This window comes from Enhydra lutris, unplaced genomic scaffold, assembly GCF_002288905.1.
Source record: "Enhydra lutris kenyoni isolate GAN:26980312 unplaced genomic scaffold, ASM228890v2 scaffoldscaffold10, whole genome shotgun sequence".
Taxonomy (NCBI): domain Eukaryota; kingdom Metazoa; phylum Chordata; class Mammalia; order Carnivora; family Mustelidae; genus Enhydra; species Enhydra lutris.
This window is the reverse complement of record NW_019154094.1, coordinates 27,106,645-27,127,124: the sequence shown is the minus strand read 5'-3', so window position 1 is coordinate 27,127,124 and position 20,480 is coordinate 27,106,645.

The window sequence follows — 20,480 nt, the reverse complement described above, 5'->3', positions numbered from 1 at the left end:
CTCTCAATGCCACTCATGACTGCTACATATTTTCCAATTATTTATTATCTGTTTTTCCATACTAGATGTTTAACTCAACAAGAGCGGGAAACTTGCCTATTTTTTTTTTTCATTGCTGTGTACCTAAAGCCTAGAGCTATATATAACACATTGGCGTATTGGTTCATTGAAGAACACAATATCTGATTATCTATATTCCCTTAATAAAGTATAAGCCCCACAAGGATAAGTGTTATTTTATTTATTTTTAAATTCAAAAATTTTTACACAGTGCCTAGCACAGAGGAACTGTATGAAAAATGTCTTTTGAAGAAATTTATGAATAATGTCCCTAATAGGACAACCCAGTTGGGTGTCCCATGGGCAATATGACTCATATATTTGCCACATTTGCCACTCATCACCTTCCTCTGTAGGCTTCAATTTTGATCACCATTCACTGAGGCTCCCAAGCAAGAAAATAGTGCCATATTTGATTCTCACTCTCATTTCTGACCAACAGATGAAAGAAAAAGGAAGCTGATTTCAAATTCTAATATTTCATTTACCTTTGACTATATTCTTATTTTTGTTCTTGAGATCTTTCCTTTCTTTTCTTTCCTTCCCTGCCGTTCTCTCCTTTCCTCTCCCCCTCCCTCCCTCATTTCTTCCTTTCTTGCTTGCTTTTTTACTTTCTTCCTTTTTTTTTTGTTTCTTTCTTCTTTCCTTTCCTTTTTAAAATATAGGTAGATTTATGATTGTTTTTCTTTATAACTTAAGCTTTTCATGTCTTGTTTAGAAAATTCTATGTATTTTGTAGTCCTATGTATTTACTATAACTAAATACTATGTATTTACTGTAGCTAGTGATGTCAATTTTTCTTACCAATTCTACATGCCCAATTCCACACTTCTGTGTGCTTTGCTTCCAAAGACTCCCACTTACAACTTTCCTTAGAGAACTGCCCTGGGGTTACTGGACATGCTTCCACTCCATGTTCAGAAAGCCAGTAGTATCTGAACTTTCTGTCTTGCTGTGGGCTATATGGAGTCAATACCACCTTCTATGGGACCAGGAGAGCCCAGCTCCCTTGCCTCGATGTAGAATGAACTCTGAGGGGTAGTTCATTCTCCAGAGCTCCCCAAGGGATCAGGCTAAGCCTGAGACTTCACCTGAGGCTGGTTTTACTTCCACATTTCACTAGAAGGAGCTAAGTATACTAAGGAACTACCAACATACAGTTACTTCTTTCTTTAACCAACACCATATAAACAGAATTGCTTTTAATATTTCTGGAGAATATAACATCATGGTGGAAGACACCGAATGATAAACTGTAAGCTGAAGCTTCCCATGTACCCAGGTTACAAGAGACAACTCATGAGAGCCTCTGGAAGCATGAGAGAGAATGTCAGCTGCCTTTGGTGAGGCGGGTAGGATTTGAGGAAAGAAAACAGAGTCTCTGGACAATGGATCTGTCCTATCGAGTTAAATGGGAGAACTGAAATTAAAGGAAAACACCCCGTAATATGTTATGGACACAAAAGGAAGCTGATAACCTACATATATACCTTTACCTATCTTAGAAAAGGTTTGACTCAGCAAACAGAGCTGTATCTTACATAAGAAATAGAATCCGCAGTCAGTGTATCTGGTACACATTGTTAAAATAGAAATAATAAAACACTAAGTCACACTCATTGTGGGGAGATGTTGATCCCTATGAAAAGCACAGAAGAACTGAAACCTGCAAATGGAACAACAGATTCGTGTTTCTCATCCAATGTTCGGGCTAGGAGGGAAACATATTGAGCGGATGGTAAGCAAACTAGTGACATTTTTAAAGTTGTTACTTTTCTTTTCATACTTTGTTTCATTCTTGTTAACATTCCTCTCTTTATGAAATAATATTGTATACACTTAAGAGGATTAAATGTTTCTATGCTATTATCCTATATTAGTATATCAAGGTGATTCCACTCCAAAAGAAATCAAATGGGTTGGAAGAATGGTTGGGGAATGTGAAGTATCAGCCGTAGAGTTAATGGAAGCAATTTCAGGAGAGAAAGGTCTTCACGTGTCCACCAGAATTACCCTTCTTTGGAGAGCTATTAAAACAACCATGAAGGAAATAAAAGTTTTTCATTGTTCAGTGACTGCAAGGTCTACAGTCTCTTCTTAATTAGAGGAACCCATTTAATTAATTTTTTAATTAAGAATTTTTAGCAATGGAAAAAACTTGCACACATACAGGAAATGGATAATTATTTTAGCATTTGGTGGCCTTTTATTAAATATTCTGAAAAATATAAACTCTGTAGATGCCAAAGTTTGCAACATGATCTTCTTCAGTCTGTTACTATACAGAAGTAAGCAGCTGAGTGGAAAGAAAAGCAAAGTTTCTCTGCTCAGAAGAAAGATGGCGTTTATTTATCTGGCCTCCTCTGCTGCTCCTCACATCGCTATTTTAGAAGATTACACTTGTAAAAAGTTTATTCATGGTATAATCTTAGACCAGACTTATTAATAGATGCCCTTTTAAAGAAGGATACAAATGAATAAAGTAGATGAAAACAAAAACACAATGCCTGTTTATCTTGATCAGAAATCAATACCTTCTGTAGCAGAGATTAAAATTTCATCAGCTATGTATCTGCCTAGAAACTTGGTGGTTATTTTGTTTTTTCTAACAGAGGATAAAAATACACAAAAATTATTTCTGGACAGGAAACCCAATATAAAGTCCTATTATTAGAAGGAAAAGCAGAATTTTTTATTTGCTTCTAGTCAAACCCGAGAACATGAAAAAGAAGCAGACTGTAGGCATCATATATAAAGAGACTGGCTGTTGGCTTTGGAAGTTCAGGTTGGTCTAACCCTGTCCCTTACTAAGAGTGTGAGCTCAGGCCAGAAATTTAATGCACTGTGTGTAGAAAGGGGATGCTATGTTCATGAACCTATGTTTAAAGAGGCAATACGTGTTAAGCACTTGGGAGTATCTGGCACCGTCTTCACTTAATATAGATGAACTATTGTCGGCAGTACCACATGAGACAGAACTTTCCTAGTCAGCTTCTCTCCACTATTACAATAAGAAGACTGAAAAAGATCCATGTTTCCCAAAGAATGGGATGCAAACACTGGTATTAAAATCAAGACCATGTGAGGTATTACAGTACACAATACTGAATGAACTTGTGTCTCAATATGAAAATGATAATCCCATTGCAAATCTCAACCAAATTTTCTCATTAAGTCAAAAAGAACATCATTGTTCAGTGCTAGAATGACATAGCCAGTCCCCATTACTTGAAAGGAAAAACGAGCCATACTTCTTTGACAGGCACGGATAAGACTTTGGAACTGCACGTTATTTTTTGTCATGTCTATTTTTAAGATTACCTTCTATTTGTGACAACTGATACTAGTTTTATATTTATAATAATACTGTACATTTTTTTCTTAGAAGGTATATTTTGGTAACAACTGTTGAGAAAGGCAGCCTTGCGCATGCCATCTTTTATCCCCACTCGGTCACATGAAAATGGGCCTCACTCCTGGGGCGCTTCCTTAGAAGAGACTTAAAGAGTTCTCACAGCCTGTGCTGGGCTTGGCACTTTGTTGGGGACTATCTTTCCCTGTTTCAGACTCAGTGGGGAGCTTTTGTTCTGCTTAAGTGTGTGTGTCATATGGTACATGACCAACAGCATGACTGTATCTGTCTCAGGGGATGTTGTCCTTCATCCAACGACAAAAGAAGAGTGTGTACAAGCCAACTGCCCAGTGTTGTTGCCAGGAGGGTCTCACTGGCCAAGAGAGACCAAACTCCATGATAGAAACTGACTCTGCTTTGCCTCTTCTCTATAGGAGTGATATCTTCCCATTATTTACTTGGGATGAGCCTAGCATACCAGCTCCTCCAGGGATGGTCCCTTGCATGTGCCAGGTGATTTCAGAGTCCTGAGCGTGTGAAGCAGTATTAGAAAGAGGTGAGCAGGTTCCATCCAGTAAAGCTCTGGAGTGTGGCTCAGGAGAGGCACAGCCAGGGATTACCACTGTGTCTCTACCTGGTTGAGACTTTAAACTGACCATTACATCCACAATCTCTTACCCACAATTTCAAAATGCAACATTCTGAAAACTAGAAACATTATTTTCTTATTTCCACTGGAAGCAAAAATGTGACCAGACCCAGTAATTCATCAGGTGATTCATAGATTTCACTTGTCCCATTTGGTGTGGATATTCTTGCATTTTTCTGAGGAAATACTTGATACCTTTGCTTACCACATGCTGTTCAGGGCCCCAGATCCTGAGGTTTTTATTACATGAGGTATGGTGTGTGCATCTTTGTATCTTTCTGAAAGCCAACCAATTCTGAATTCTGAAATATATTTGGCCCAGAGGGTTTTGAATAAAGTATTGTGGACTCGTATTTTCCATTAATGTTTTACAGTCAATTCTGAGACAGGTAATGTTAAATTCATCTGCAAAGGCTTGAGCCCCAGCCCAAACTACTTTAAGCATCATAACAACAACAACAACAACAACAACAACAACAACAACAACAACAATAAAGGAATTTGATTGGCTCTTGTAACTTGAAAGTGTATTTCAGATATGGTGGGTCACCGGCGCCCAAATGGTATTTTTTTTTGGTGCTCCTTCTTTAGGCCTGTTGGCTTTATTCTTAGGGATATTCTGGTACCACATGGCAGGAAAGGTGGCTTCCCCAAGTTCACTTCCTTATGGCTTATGATCCAAAAGGAAAATGTCCCTCCCCTCAAATGTCATATATCAAATTCAGGAAGAATCTGATGGACTGGATTACACGTTTACCTTTAAACCAATCACTCTGTAGTGATGTGGTTGTCTGGCCAACATGGGTTCCATGTATCCCCATGGTTACTGCAGCCTAGGGAAGAGGGATGTGATTATTACCAGCACTGGGACATCAGGGAATAGGGAAAAGGCATAACCTAGAGACAAAGTGAGGTAGTGCTAGGAGAAGGAGAAGAAGTGCTAAGGAAGGCAAGATAAACAAACAAACAAACAAACAAACATAAATATCACTACTTTCTCTACTTTACCATATAATATCTTGGAAGGCTTACCTTCCACCAAGTATGGATTTATTAAAACAACGTACTCTATTTTTAAAAATAATTTGCTCAAATGTAAATATTTTTGTCACTTCCTCTGAACTCATAATGATCAACTTTATTAGAAAACTTTTTTACTTTTCTGAGGTTGTTCTTGGCAATCATATTTGTACTAAGTACCCTTAGATTTCTGATGTAAGATGCACCGATTAGATGCTTTCTGCCAGAATTTGGAAGGGGACTGAGAAGCAATTGGGCATCTAGGCTAGGTTCTTGAGCGGAAATGTGCTCTCAGGAGTTGTGGCATGGTCTCCCTTCCTCTATGTTGATAAAGAAGTTGAGAAAGTTGTGCCCAGAGAAAAAATTCAAACAGAATAGAGAAAAAAAAATACAAAAAAGAGAGAATGTTGCATGGGTTCTTGTGGTCCCTTCCAGAAACTTAGACTTTGCTGCCCTTGGAATTCATGAAGACGTAGTGCATTCTTAAAACAATCCCCTTTATTGCTTAAGCTAGTGCAGCTTGAGTGGGTTCCTGTCCCTTGTAATAAAAGAATCTTAATTAAGTGAATTTATTTCAGTTTCTTAGATCTGAAATATTCTGGAAATAAAAATGATAGAAGTACCATATATATCCAAACATAAGTCAACTCTTAATCACAAGGATCATTTGCATAACATGAGGACATTTGCTGTAACAGCTATCTAATTCAATATAATGTAATTGGGAGTTCACCATAATATAAGATACTTAAGGAGATTCTTTTTATTTTAATGAATAATTTAGAAAAGAGAATCTTACCTTATGGTCAGATATTAACTAGAGGGTGCTTTGATATTAATGAACTAGATTGATGCTAAATAACTAGGGGGTGACTTGACCACAGTGGAGGGGATCACGTTAGGCCTTCAAAAACTGACCACATGATAACTTTATGCAGAAAGTAAGAATGTATTTTCCTACTCAGTACACTGTACTCGGGATCTCGGGTCCAGGCTGTATGTTATCTTCCTAGCCAAAACTTGAGGTTGATAGAGAAACTCAATACAATAATGAAAGAGAAAACCTCCTTAAGGTAATGGAACCCCAAAGGATAAATTTATTACCAACCCACCCATATAGCTGCAGAGAAAGGAGAAAGGGGAAGTTTAAAATGAAACCAAGAGCTTACAGAGAGGTTTTTATTTATGGGACGTGATTTTGCAATAAATTACCTTAATGCTTTCAAAATGCTTACTAAATGGATTGCTATGATAGCAGATTTTGTTTTGTGGCTTATGTATTCCCTAAAATTAAATTATGAAGTGGGAAGGGCATTAACTCTTTGAGACCACTACAAAACCATTCCAGGCACTAGATTGCAGAAAGTATTAGAAATAAGGATTCAAGGGAGAATTTCTCAAGCCTCTTTATAAAGCTGGGGACTTCATCAGAGTACAAAAATCACAAAGACAGGGATTAGGAAACAAACACCCAAATAAAGAAGGGTTAACGTTCGCATGGAAGAGAAACTATGCTAAAATTATTGGACAACTGAGGGTGCACACTGAGGAAAAATGTAGGGTAGAACAGTAGATCTCAGCACGTGGGCATCCGACCTGCAGCCCGTGAGCAACACTAGAGAGCTTTGCTAGGATTTTGTATTCTCAGGCTGTTTTTAGCCCTAGTGAACCCACAGTTCAGGGACCAAATCTGTATTGTAACAAGTTGTTCAGTTGATTCTATGTGCACCAAAGTTTCAGAACCGTTTGAGGAGAGTCGAAGAGCAAGGCCTTTGAACTTGGGCATATGGGTTTAAATCAGTTTTTCCTCCTACTGACTATTATTTTGACCACTTACATAATATTTGAATATTTGAAATTCCCTCATCTGTGTAATGTGAAAAAAGATTCCCATTTCACACTAATGTAGGGATTAAATGTATGCTATTTATGAACAGGCTTGTCAAAGGGCCTGATACATTCAATTACTGAACTGTGTTATTAGCCCCATTTTACAGAAGTGGTATATGGTGAAGCCAGGCCATGAACCTGGGTGAGCTAAGCCTGCAATCTACACTCTCCAATGACTTATCCAGACATGCTTTACAACACTGATCGCTTCTCCTCATGCTGAAATACTGTTTCTTCTTGCAATTCTACAAGCAACAGCTCAATCGATTTATTTATTCTCTCCAATTACAAAAGAAATATATGCCTAATGTAGAAGATAGAAAAACACAAAAAAATGAACCCTCAGAAAAAGTCATCATAATTTTATGACTCATAAATAACCACTACTATATTTCAGGGTATGGATTTCCAACCAATCTTTTGTTATAAAGTATCTTAAATGTTGTTTTTTCCACTTAAAATGTTAATAATTAAGAGCCCTTCTTTCATCTTGATAAATGCATCTAAGAATTAGAAGCAATTTGAGCTACATGAATCATTTTAACATGTACAACATAAAGAGAAAGTAGTATGTCTCCAAAATTTTGAGTATAACTAAATGGGCATTATAGTTGCTCTCTTAATACCCATTGCACTCTTCCTGCATTATGCTGCACTCAGGTGCTTTCAATGTTGCCAAGCCCAGGCTCACCTCTAGGAATGAATGAGCAGCCAATGAAAGTCATCCCATTTCCCTAGTCTGTGATTGGTTTAGAAAAGGGCACTAAACCTTCTCTATTTCCTTAGCTAAACAGTTAGCTCTTGAGTGAATATATGATTTAAATTGACTGAGTCAGAGGGAAGGTATGAATTTCTGTTTGGCAGAGAAATGCTTCCCCTCTGGACTGAAAGGAAGAGACACATAGGCAGGAAATGTTGACAGTCATCACATGACGAGGAGGAAAAATCAGAGTTCAAGTAAAACTGATAGCTTAGAAGACTGACCTGGATAATGGGAAGATGAATCACAGAGAACATGGATTGAATTAGTCCTGAAGCCTACAATACTACCAACTAATTTACAGATATAGTTTAATTTGGTTTATGTTTTCTATCATTTACTTCCTTAAACATCCTGTCTTCCAGTAAGTGTAGAAATATGGAAACTAGAATTTGAGAAGAACCCAAGAGGTGACCTAATCCAAGTTTTTTCTTTCCAGGGCCAGTCTGATTTTATGTCTACACAGTATTCTCCCAGTAACTGAAATAATTTCATTCTCCTACTACATTTGCCCCACAACAGGCTCTGGGACCAGAGTTTTCTCCCACAGATGAGATATTAGAAGACTGAGATTTCTGTTTGTGACCAGGGCAGTAACTATAGGAACCACCACTCCTTCTGTACTTATCTATAAAACTCCACAAAATATATGTAAGAACTACTAATTACAGATGTTGGAAAGAAGACAGCATAGAACTAAACTGTGATGCCTAAGAGAACATAGGCAAATAAGGTGAGACCCACAGTCACTCTTTTTGCTTTAAAAGAACTTTATAGTTTGCAGTACAAAGTGAAGAAAAACAGAGTATGGCAATTTTGCTGAACCGAGAAAACAGAGATCAGAGTTTGGGGGTCATAAAGTGACTGAATTATAAGCAGGTAAGTTTTCTTGCAAAAGGGAGTTGGGCAAAAGAACTTTTAAATCTGGATTCCATTGCACCAAATAGTAAACACCTACCTACTCAACAAAACAGCATCTATTATGTCCAGCACGAAGTAAATAATTGCTAGACATAGGAATGTACAGGAAAATATTACCCATAAGGAGAAGAAAAATCAGTCATTTGAAACAGACCTCGAAATAACAGAAAAGATGGAATAGTCAGACAGGTATTTGGAAAAAATACTTCAAGGATTTGAAAGAAAGTGGACACATAATAACAATAATTTCAGTAAAGAAACAGAAACTGCAAAAAAGAGGCAATTGAGTTTTATAGAAATGGTATTATAATATCTGAAATGAAAAATTCAGTGATTAGCATAAGAGCAGATTAGATGCTATAGGAGAAAAGATCTATGAACGTAGAGGCAGTAATAGAAGGTATTCAATGAATCTAAGCAGTACAAAAGGAAATTACAGCTTAGCACATCGTACAAAAATTGCTGAAATCCAATGATAAAGAGGAAAATCTTAAGAGATGTCAGAGGAAGAATAATATGTACAAGAGAAAAGTGATAATAATTTCTATTGATTTCTCACTGGAAACAATGCAAACCAGATAGCTAAGAAATGGCATTTTTAAAGAGCTGAGGGTGAGTGGGGGGGGGAAGCCTTATGAAGTGAGAGTTCTTTATTCAGCAAAAATATTCTTAAAAAATGAAATCAAAGGGTGCCTGGGTAGCTCAGTCCCTTAAATATCTGCATTCAGCTCAGGTCATGATCTCAGGGTCCTGGGATCAAGCCCCACATCGGGGTCCCTCCTCAGTGTGGAGTCTGCTCCTCCCTCTCCCTCTGTCCTTCTTCCCCCACCCCACTCACGTTCATGCTGTCTCTCAAATAAATAAAATCTTTTAAAAAATGAAATCAAAATAATGTTTTAGACACACAAAATCTTTATTTAAAAGCTTTAAAGTTTCTTTGCAAATAATTAAAAGCCAACTTCTGGTAATGGTAGAAAAGTGAAATGTTTATGTTTACCTCTTCAGGAATGAAATATAACATACCGTATTTTAAAAACTGTTTAAAGGCATTACAAAAATCTAAAAGTTGACAGAAAGCAGAGAAAAGGTTAATTTTAAATATAACAACTCCAAAAGATAAAAATTTGGGTTTTTGGTTTTCTATTCAATACTGTTGCTTGATTCTGGTAGCTATAGCTGAGGACAAGGTAAGTGGATAAAACATAGGCTACTGGCTAAGGATCTCCAAGATTATATTACAGGCCAAGGAAAGAAGCTGGAAATTTAAATGGGAGACATGAGAATTGTAAGAATCTAAGAAAACATGAGACCCCCTATCATAGCATAAACATCTATATCTGTATCTCTTATCTGAAAAAAGCTCTGGATATGATAAATATGTTGGTATATATAAAAGACTTTTTTTTTCTTCTTCTGTTGATCTATTTAAAATAGGTATGCCCCTCTAAAGCAAAAATGATAACACTGTTTTGATGGGCTTACAAGGTCTGTAGATATAGTATATATGATAACAATAGCTTTAAGAATGAAGGCTGTGTAACAAATCATTGCAGCTTAGTGGTTTAAACAACAGCAGTTTATTACCTCACAGTTCTGTAGGTCCTAAGTCTAACCTGGGACTTCTGTTTAGGGTTTCAAAACTTGAAATCAAAGTGTCAGATATGTATGTTCCTTTCTAGAATGCAGAGTCTTCTTTCAAGCTCACATGCTTGTTGGCAGAATTTAATTTCATGCAGCTGTAGGACTGGGGCTCCTGTTCAGTGCTGGCAGTTGGCCAGGTGCTACTTTTAGCTCCTAGAGACTTCTAATGTTTCCTTGCTATGTTGTTCCCTCTGTTGTGTCCTCTCCTGTTGTGAATTTCTCTGACATGAAGGGGTCTCAGTCCCTTTTAAGGGTATATGTGATTATGTCAGGGCATCTGAATGATTTCTCTTTTGATAAACTCAAATTCAAATGATTAAAAATTAACCTACTCACCAGAATGATATTCTATCATATCCAAAAGTTCTGACCTCACTCAAGGAGAAGGGATTATACATATGCATATACATACATGCATATCAGAAGACAGAAATTCGGTGGGGGGCATCTTAGAATCCTGCCTACTGAAGGATATACATGGAAATTAAAACCATTACAAGCTTTTAATATTTTACTTTAAATAATCATATGTTAGCTTCAGGTGGATTGGGATAGGTTTCAGAGGTATATTGTAATCTCTATAGCAACTACTAAAAAAATTTCAAAGTGATATAACTAAGAAGCCAATAGTCAAACTAAAATGGAATACTAAAAAAATAACTGATCAACTCAAAAGACTTCAAGGAAGAAGTAAGAGAAGATCAAACACAAAATGAAACAAATATAAAAACATAGTACAAAATTTATATCTAAATACAACCAAATCAATAGTTACATTAAATATAGGTGGACTAAACACTCTAATAAAAAGTCAGAGATTATCACACTGGATTAAAAAAAGAACCAACTTTATACTGTCTATAAGAGATGAACTCTAAATAAAAGTCACAAAAAGATTGAAGGAAACTAGAGAAAAAGATATGAGTGCAAACAATATGTATGGGAGAACTGGAGAAGCTATATTAATGTCAGACAAAATACACCTTGAATCCAGAAGTACCTCAAGAAGAGAGAAGGTGAGAAAGGTCATAACATTCAAAGAGTAAATTTATCAGGAAGATTGTGTAGTGAAATTATAACATAAATACACACAAACATACCTGATTCCACACTCTTCCCCTACCCAATTTCCATATGGTACCCAAAGTTATTTCTTTGAAATCAAAATCAGATTATCATAGCCAAATAGACTAAAACTCTCACATAATAAAGCAGAATATATCCCTAGAATGTAAGGATGGTCCAGCATCACAGAATCTATCTTTGTAATTAACGATATTAATAGTTTGAATGAGAAAAATGATTTGATTATATGGATAGATGTGGAAAAAAGCTTTTGCCAAAGACTACCGCTTACTTATAAACACTTCAACTTGGAATTAAAGAGAATTTTCTTTATAGCTAGTGCCTATTACAAAAGCCTTCACAAAACTTTATATATGCATAATGACAAACCACTAGCCACATTCCCTTAAAAACTGGGAATAAGACAGGGATGCTTACTTCTGCTACTGTTTAACATTATATTAGATGTGTCAGCCAGCACTCTATAAAAAGAGAAAGAAATAACATGTAAGGTTTGAGAGGGAGAAATAATTCTATCATTATACACGGATGACATGCTCATCTATAACAGTGCTGGCCAACAGAAATGCAATGTGAGCCACTTATAATATTTTACATTTCCTAAAATTAAGCAAAAGAAAACAGATGAACTTAATTTTAACACTATAATTTATTTAACTCAAACTTCTAAAATACTTCTATTTCAACATGTGGCCATAGCTACATTTCAAGTATTGAAGAGTCCAATGTGTCTAGTATCTACCACAATTGTCAGTAAGAAGTTCAGCAGGGTTGCTATTTATGTCATCAACAAATAAAATTTATTAATTTTTTACACCATCAAGAATGAATGAGAAAAATATAATCAAACATGGAATTACACATAATGGTCAAAGAACCTATAATATATCTAAGAACTAATTGAGATAAATCTAGACCTCTTCAGATAAAAGTTTAGCACTAAATTTAAAAATATGAAAAAAGAATTGAATAACCAAAGAGATAGTTCTTCCTAATTTCATCTTTAAAGTCAATGGAATCAGAAAAATTCCAGCAGGAATTTTTATTTTAGAAACTCAATACACTTGTTGAAAATTTAGATGACCAAAAAGGAACAGTAATACAAACTATTGGTTGCTCTACTGGAAGGGTCAGGATGGGCAAGCACGTGAAATGGATTAAGAATTTAAAAGAAAAAAAAATTAGCAAGTAATGGCATGCCTTAAAAAATAAGTCATATTTTGATTGGTATCAGATTGGTACCAAAATAGACAAACTGACCAATGGAATAGGAAAGTGAGTTCAGCAAACAATATTTGGCTGCTTGCACCATAAATTAATAGAGAAATAGAGATGGTTTATTGGACAATGTAAGAAAGACTAGCTCAGGTGGGCAACTAAATGAAATTAGATCCCTTCATAATACTATATGCATAAGTGGACCTCAAATGGATTAAAGACCTAAGTATCTAAGGTAAACATGATACATGAGTGGAAAACAATGCAGGAGAAAAATTTTAGCACTTAATTGGAGAAAGATTTCTAAAACAAATGCCCTAAGTGTAAGACATAAGTAAAAATGATAAATTTGATTGTAACAAAGTCAAAACATTTGTTTAAACAAAAGATGTAATAGGCAAAGTTAGTTCAGGGTTGGCAGATTGGAAAAAGAGGTTTTCAATCATGGGGATTGTATTTAGATATGCAAGCAAAATTTCTACAAATCAAGAAACAGGAATTTGAATGGAAAGAAAAGTAAAGGATATGAACAGACAGGACACAAATTAAAAGTTCAGAAGGTTGACAAACATATATCAAGAGACCCATATTCATTAACATTTAGAAATATGATTATTAAAACAATAAGGAGACATCAATTTATACCTGTCAAACTGGGAAGAATTAGACAGCTAAATAATGTAAGTCATTTTCAGGACTCAGGGATGTAGGAGTTTTCAGACACTTCTCTTGAAGGTGGGGGCAATCTGGAGTTGCTGGCTAAATGAAATATATTCTATTATAGGTATATGTACTAGAGAGTCTCACACGGGTTGATAAGGGAACATGTACAGAATATTCCTCTTAGCTTTATTGTAGTGGGGTGTTGGAAATTATCTGTTTGTTCTTTCCTTGGTTAAAGGACAGGAAAGTTATAGTGGGTTCATGCTTCAGAATACCATGAAGCTCTTAGAAATAACCAGGCAAAGGTACATATAAACTGGCATGTCTTAATAGTGCTGAGTAAAGAGAAAGCCTAAAGGAATTATATAACACAGTACAATATGTCTATCAAAAATAAATGTCAACAAAACGAACGATGCATGCTTTATAAGAATACACAGGAATAAAAAGAGGCATCAAATGTATTACTTATGGTAGAGGGAGGAGGGGAATGAGTTTTGTGAATAAACAGGAATATAAATATAAATGCAGAAAAAGGGCATTCCCATAGGCCAACATGACACTGTGTGATGCTGTGGGATATATGATTAACTCAACCCTCTTGATTTTCATCCAGTCTGCTCTTCTTATCCCATCTTACATACCGGAATGCAAATCACATTTTGCCAATTAAAAACTGTCAAGTGACCTCCCATGGTGCTTCAGATCAAATAAAAACACTAACCCGGTTTGGTTTCAAGGCCCCCTTTTTGCACCCTAGTACCTGGAACAGTGACTGAAGTACAGTAAGCATTCTGTATGTGTTGTATGTAAAGAGTGAGGGGACAGGTAAATTCCATTAGACTCATAACAAGCGTATATGTCTATTTTCACTAGCGTGTATGTAATCCAGGAAAAGCCAGGAGCTACTTTAAAAAAAAAAAAGATTTTATTTATTTATTAGAGAAAGAGAGAGACATCATGAGCAGGGTGGGATGGGCAGAGGGAGAAGCAGACTCCCCGCTGAGGAGGGAGCTCGATGTGGTACTTGATCCCAGGACCCCAGGATCATGACCTGAGCCAAAGGCAACCAACTGAGTCACCCAGGCGCCCAGCCAGGAGCTAGTTGCTTGCCTTTTTTTGGGTCCCCAGAAAGTAGAGCTGCTCATCCCAAGTCTGTGAATGGCTTTTTCAGCAATACAGTAATGTAAGTAAATTTATGCAGGACTACAATAGGTTCAGAAAGAAAAAAATCCCGAACTTAAAAATATTAATTAATGTTCAAAAATGTTACATGATGATAATCACAGTCACTATTATCTATTCATTTAAAGGAGTTTTCAAAGGCATCTCAGCTTGGCAACACTTGATGCCCTCTGCTCCACGAAAGCTTGACAAATGCTTTGAATTACCAAATATGTTGGAAAATCATGATATAATTTCTTTAAAAATATTCTATAATTCTTACTTTTCTACCAGTTAAGTCTGGCTTTCCACCAGTTGGTCTAAATTAGATTTTACTGTATTTGGCAGTTCCTTAGTATTATATAAATCACTCTCTTATTAACATCCTCTCTCCACTAATTAGTTAAGGGACTGTAACCATTGCACGCATGTAACTCCCACTACCTTCATGAGGATTAAACATTCATACCTTAGGGCAAAACTGGCATTTAACAAGAGAAATTGTTTCATGTGAATTAACCTTGAGGATGGGAGATAAATAATCCAGGAGGTACATGAAGATTCCCGAGTGTCCTCATTGGGGATTCCATAATCATAGAGTGGCCCAAATAGCGGTGGCATATTGAGAAATTTAAACTACTTTGACTGAGGCAGACTGGTGTTCAGTTTGTGCTACTTATGTTAAATTTTTCAAGGACCAAATATTTAAAGAGTATCTCCTTGGATATGAATAAGGAAGCATGCAGCCCCTAATACCACTGCCAGCCATTTTGGGACTACTAGCGGGTCACATAATAAGAATTCAAAACAGAAAAAACAGCCAAAGAACAGAGCAAAGGAGAAAGGGACAAAGAGTGGTCCTGGGCTTAATATGTGGTTACTCAGTGAAACTCCATTTGAAACAAACCCTACCTCTAGAGACTTCTCGTCATGGAGACTAATAAAATCCCTTTATGGTGTAAGCTAATTCAAATTGTATCTGTTACTTGTCACTGAAACACCCTACCTGATAACAAAGTTAATATTCTGGAGTCCTTATGCCAGAGACACTTAATGGAACTCTCTGCTCAGCTCAGATGGCTTCTGTTTTTCTGTAAGGACTCTTCTGCTTGGTCACAAGGATAGGACTTTGGCAGTTGTCTTCTCTGGGTGCATTTGCATGGCCCAAGATTATGCAGCTGAAGCAACATAGAATGATTTTGAATTATGACCCAGAGAAAGACTATGTTGTTTAATAGTTAACACTGGGAGCTGTCTGTATCCCTATTTTGAGCCAGGCAGACAGAAGAAGTAGAACTTTGTCTCAAGGGAGAGTGGATAATGAACCAGACCATACATGCAATGAGAGAAAAATGAAACCAAGAGAGAAGGGACTTCTAGATCAGTGGTTCCATCTGCCCTGCTGTTCAAGACCATTTTAACCTTGCTCCTAAGTTCTGTGAAACCCCTTTCTTTGGCAAGCAAATAAGAATACAAAAGGAAATAACTTTGTTAATTTCATAGGCTTTTTCAGGGAAGATGCTGACATCTATTGTTTGGGCTGGTTGTTTAAAGTCAATACTTTGATGTTATGAGTTATAACTTGGGCACATTAAAGGTATATTTTGAGGCCATCTGGGTGGCTCAGTTGGTTAAGTGCCCAACTCATGACTGGGGCTCAGGTCATGATCTCATGGGTCATATGATTGAGCCCTGCGCCAGGTTCTCAGCTCAGCAGGGAGTCTGCTTAGATTCTCTTCCTCTGCTTGCCCACCCTGCTCCCAGCTCACATGCACACTTGTCTCTCTCAATCAATCAACCAATCAATCAATAATTTTAAAATATATTTAAATGACTTAAAAATCTATATTTTCAAAATCGAGTTTATAAAAAGCTTTCTAAAAATATTGCCTAACTCTTGATATTATACTTAGGGAAACTTTCTATTATATTAAATATTCTTTAAAATTAAATAACGTAAGAGTGGCATGGCAATCACTACCCAGTATGTCATGTATTAATGTAACTATTCCTCTACTGTTAGTTATTTAGGTTGTTTCCATTCTTTAGCCATTATGTTTCTGCTAAGAATGTTTTTTTAAAATATTTATTTATTTATTTTAGAGAGAGAGAGAGAGAGAGAGAAAGTGCACAAGCAACCTGGAAGGGCAGAGGGGGGAGAGAGAGAGAGAGACTCTCAAGCAGACTCCCCGCTGAGCCAGAGCCTGAGTCAGGGCTCAATCTCATGACCCTAAGATCATGACCTGAGGTGAATCCAAGGGTCAGCACTTAACTGGCTGTGCTACCCAGGCACCCCTGCAAGGAAGACTTCTTAGTAAAAATCTATACCCAAATTTCTGAAAAATTCCTCAGAATAATTCTTATTTTATTATTTTCTTGAAGATTTATTTATTTATTTATTTATTTTTGAGAGAGAAAGAGAAGTGCAAGCAGTGGGAGGGGCAGAGGGAGAGAGAATCTCAAGGTGACTGCACACTGAGTGCCGAGCCCCATGCAGGGCTGATCTCATGACTCTGAGATCATGACCTGAGCTGACATCAAGAGTCAGATGCCACCTCGGTGCCCCCTTCAACATAATTTCTCAAAAGTAATTGTGGTATTAGGCAGGAATATTTTTAAGGTTTAGAATAAATATTATCAAACAGCTTTTTAAAGAGTCTTGTCAATTTCTATGGAAACTTACAAGAGTGTCTTTCTTGCTGTGCCCCATCATGGGTTGCATATTTTCCTGAAAAAAATTCCTTACTGAAAAAATGACATCAGCAAGACAGGAACATTTTGTCTTTCTGACTTTGCTCCACCTCACAGGAAGAACAACTAAGTAGTATTTATAGACAAGACACCGCTGAGAAAATCCTAGAACACAAGAGTGAAGCTGAAGCATCTACTCTGTACCATAGAGATCAAGACAGACTGCACACAAAAGGAGAAAACTGATCTTAACTAAACTTATTCCAGAAATCATTTGACAATATTTATAAGTTAGACCATGATGCTGTTTACCTTAAACTTATGCAACGATGTATATCAATTATATCTCAATAACACTGGGAAAAAATTAATAGGAGTCTGTTAGGATGGGCCTTAATGCAATATGACTAATGCCTTTATAAGAAGGGGGAATTTGAATATACAAAGAGACACCAGGGGCCTGTGTCTACAGTAGGAAGACCATGTGAAGAAGCTGAAAGAGGATGGGCATCTGCTAGCTAAGGAGAATGATTTCAGAGAAAACCAACTGTGCAGACACCTTGATCTTGGACTTTGAGCCTCCAGAACTGTGAGAAAATAAATTTCTGTTGTTTAAGTCAAATATATACACATTTTTTTTACCCAATTCCAGTATAATTCCTTAATTAAAGGGGCTGTCTTTAAAACTTTGTGCTTTGGTGTTCTACAGTATGGACATACGTGTTGAGGGATCTGCAAGTACTGTGTTCTTGGAATCCATCCCTTATATTTTCTTCTAATTCCTTTAATTCCTCTCACATTTAAAAAATCTGTTCCATCCTTCTAGTCCCTTCTCTCTATTTGGTTCCAGTCTCCCCAATGGACGCTGCTCTTCACCTTTTGCGTATTGATTCAATGGAATGAGAAAATATTGCCTAATGAGAGTTATATGAGAAAAATGATCTTCTGATCCTTGTGGCTCATGGAGCTGGCTCCAGACAAACATGGACTCTGAACTCTTGAGCCAAAGCATGGTGCACAAAAGGAGATTTGTATATGGCTCTTTTTGTAGGTCAATAAATTTTCATAGAAAGAAACTCAATATGGCATGAAAGACTGCCTTCATATACTCAGGTACCATTTTTTGATGTATGAAAATTTTCACAAGGAAACAATGTGAAAAAGTGTGCTTTGATTAGATATGTGTTTGTTGGTCTTTTTAGAGCTTCTTTATATTTCTGCACAAATGTGATTTGAATGTATTGTTTGATCAAAATAGCTCCTTACTTCTTTGAAGCCCAAGGTTAAAACCACTATCTTTTCAACAAACTTCTTTAAGTCCATTCCATCTTCAGCATCTCTTTATGAAATGTTTCTTACCTATTTATTTACTTATTTCTTTTTTAAGAAGGTGTACTGAATACTCAGTATGGGACTGGTGCTCTTTCTGGTGCTGGGGACATGATGATCAACAAGAAGAGACTTCCTGCACTCGTTGAGCTTATCTTCGTTTAAAAGACAAATTTGAACTAAATCGTCACCTGAATACATTATAATTACAAGCAATGATAAGAGCTTGAATGAAGCAAAGCTACAGAGGACCATGAGAGAACATGTAATTGAGAGAGATACTGACCTAATTTGGACGCTCAAGGGGTAGAACTCTCCAAGGAAATGTTTGAGCTGATATCTGAAGAGCAGGTAGAAGAAATGGGAAAAAAGAAGGGGAGGTAGGATGGGAGAGTAGATTATAATTAGAGGAAATAACATTTGCCAGGGCCTGATAGTGGAAAGGGGCATTCCTTCTATGATTCTTTACATTATTAATTACCTTATTCACACAGCAAGTATTAATTGAGTACCTATTATATGCTGAGCCTGGGGCTCTGCAAATACAGCCTTGGATGAGATAGATAAAGTTTATGCCCTTATGAGTCTTACATTTAGGTAGAGGAGACAAAACAAACAAAATGAAAAAAGTGAGTAAATATAATTTCTGCTGAGTGCTATAAAGAAAATACTGCACTTGGGAGAGTACAAAGTCCATTGTATGAGGGTTTATTATAATGCAATTTTAATTAAACTGGGATGATACAAGGGACTTGAAATTAATGACCTCAGGATCTCTTGAAGTTCAAAGAGTCTGAGGAGCTCCTATTAACTGAAATTTTGAGAAGACAATAAATCAGTAAGAATAAGCTAGTCACAGTTTTAATAATTTACTGAGAAATGTAGAAGTGCTAATACTCACCTGCCCAAAGTTTGCATTGTCAAAATTATTCTAATACAATCTAATAAGAAAATAACCTTAAATATTTTCTTGAGTCGAGGCAGGGGTAAATTTTCCACGTGTAATGAATAATTTTTTTTAATCAAATAGATAAACTGGGTATTTGTTCAGGAGTTGGGACGGGGGAACTCACCTATTACAAAGAATATTACAGTTTTTTTTTTTAAGAAAAACTACATTTATATTATTCCTAGTGAAGCAGGAGCATAGCATTTTTTTTCTATTTTTATGAGAGTTTAGGAAATGTGACAAAACACATTTTAAACTTATATGGATAATATCATAGAGTCAATGGAAGGAAAGTAATTCTGGGAGATGAGTAGGGTCTGTTTCATTATTTTCCATGCAAAAAATACAACACTGGAAAGAGAACTGAATTAGAGAGAAATCTAAGCAAAGGATTTCATTTCTGGCTCTACCATTAGTTAAGAGCTTGGACTTATTACCTAGTTTGCTGTGGCACCATAGCAAAGTACCATAGACTGGATGGCTTAAACAACAGAATATATTTTCTCAGTGTGGAAGGCTACAAGTCCAAGATCAAGGTGTCAGCAGGGTTAGCCTTTTCTGAAGCCTTGTTCTCTGACTGTAGATGGCCACATTTTCCCTCCATCTTCACATTACCTTCGCTCTGCATGGTTGTGTCAAAATTTCCTCTTCTTAAAGGACACCGGTCGTGTTGGATTAGGGTCTATCCTGATGACCTCATTTTAACTTAATTAACCTCCCCGCCAGAAGATTCTATGTCCGAATACAGTCACATTCTGAGGTACTGGGATAGGACTTCAACATATGCATTTTGCAGCAAGGGCCGATATTAAGTTCATGACGTTATCTAACTTCTGGGATTCAGTTTATTTATCCACACAATGGGAATATTCAATGAGATCAAGAATTGATAACTTTGAGTTTAAGCTGGGGTTAATGAGGGTGTCCATAAACCCTGCGAAATATTATGCCACATTTTGTACGTGAATTTTTTCTGAGGCAGAAAGTTTACAATGTTAATTAGATTCTAAATCTGGAGGGGTATGTGCCCCCTCTAAAGATTAAGAGGCAATAAATTAGATAATATCTATAGTTCTCATCACCTCC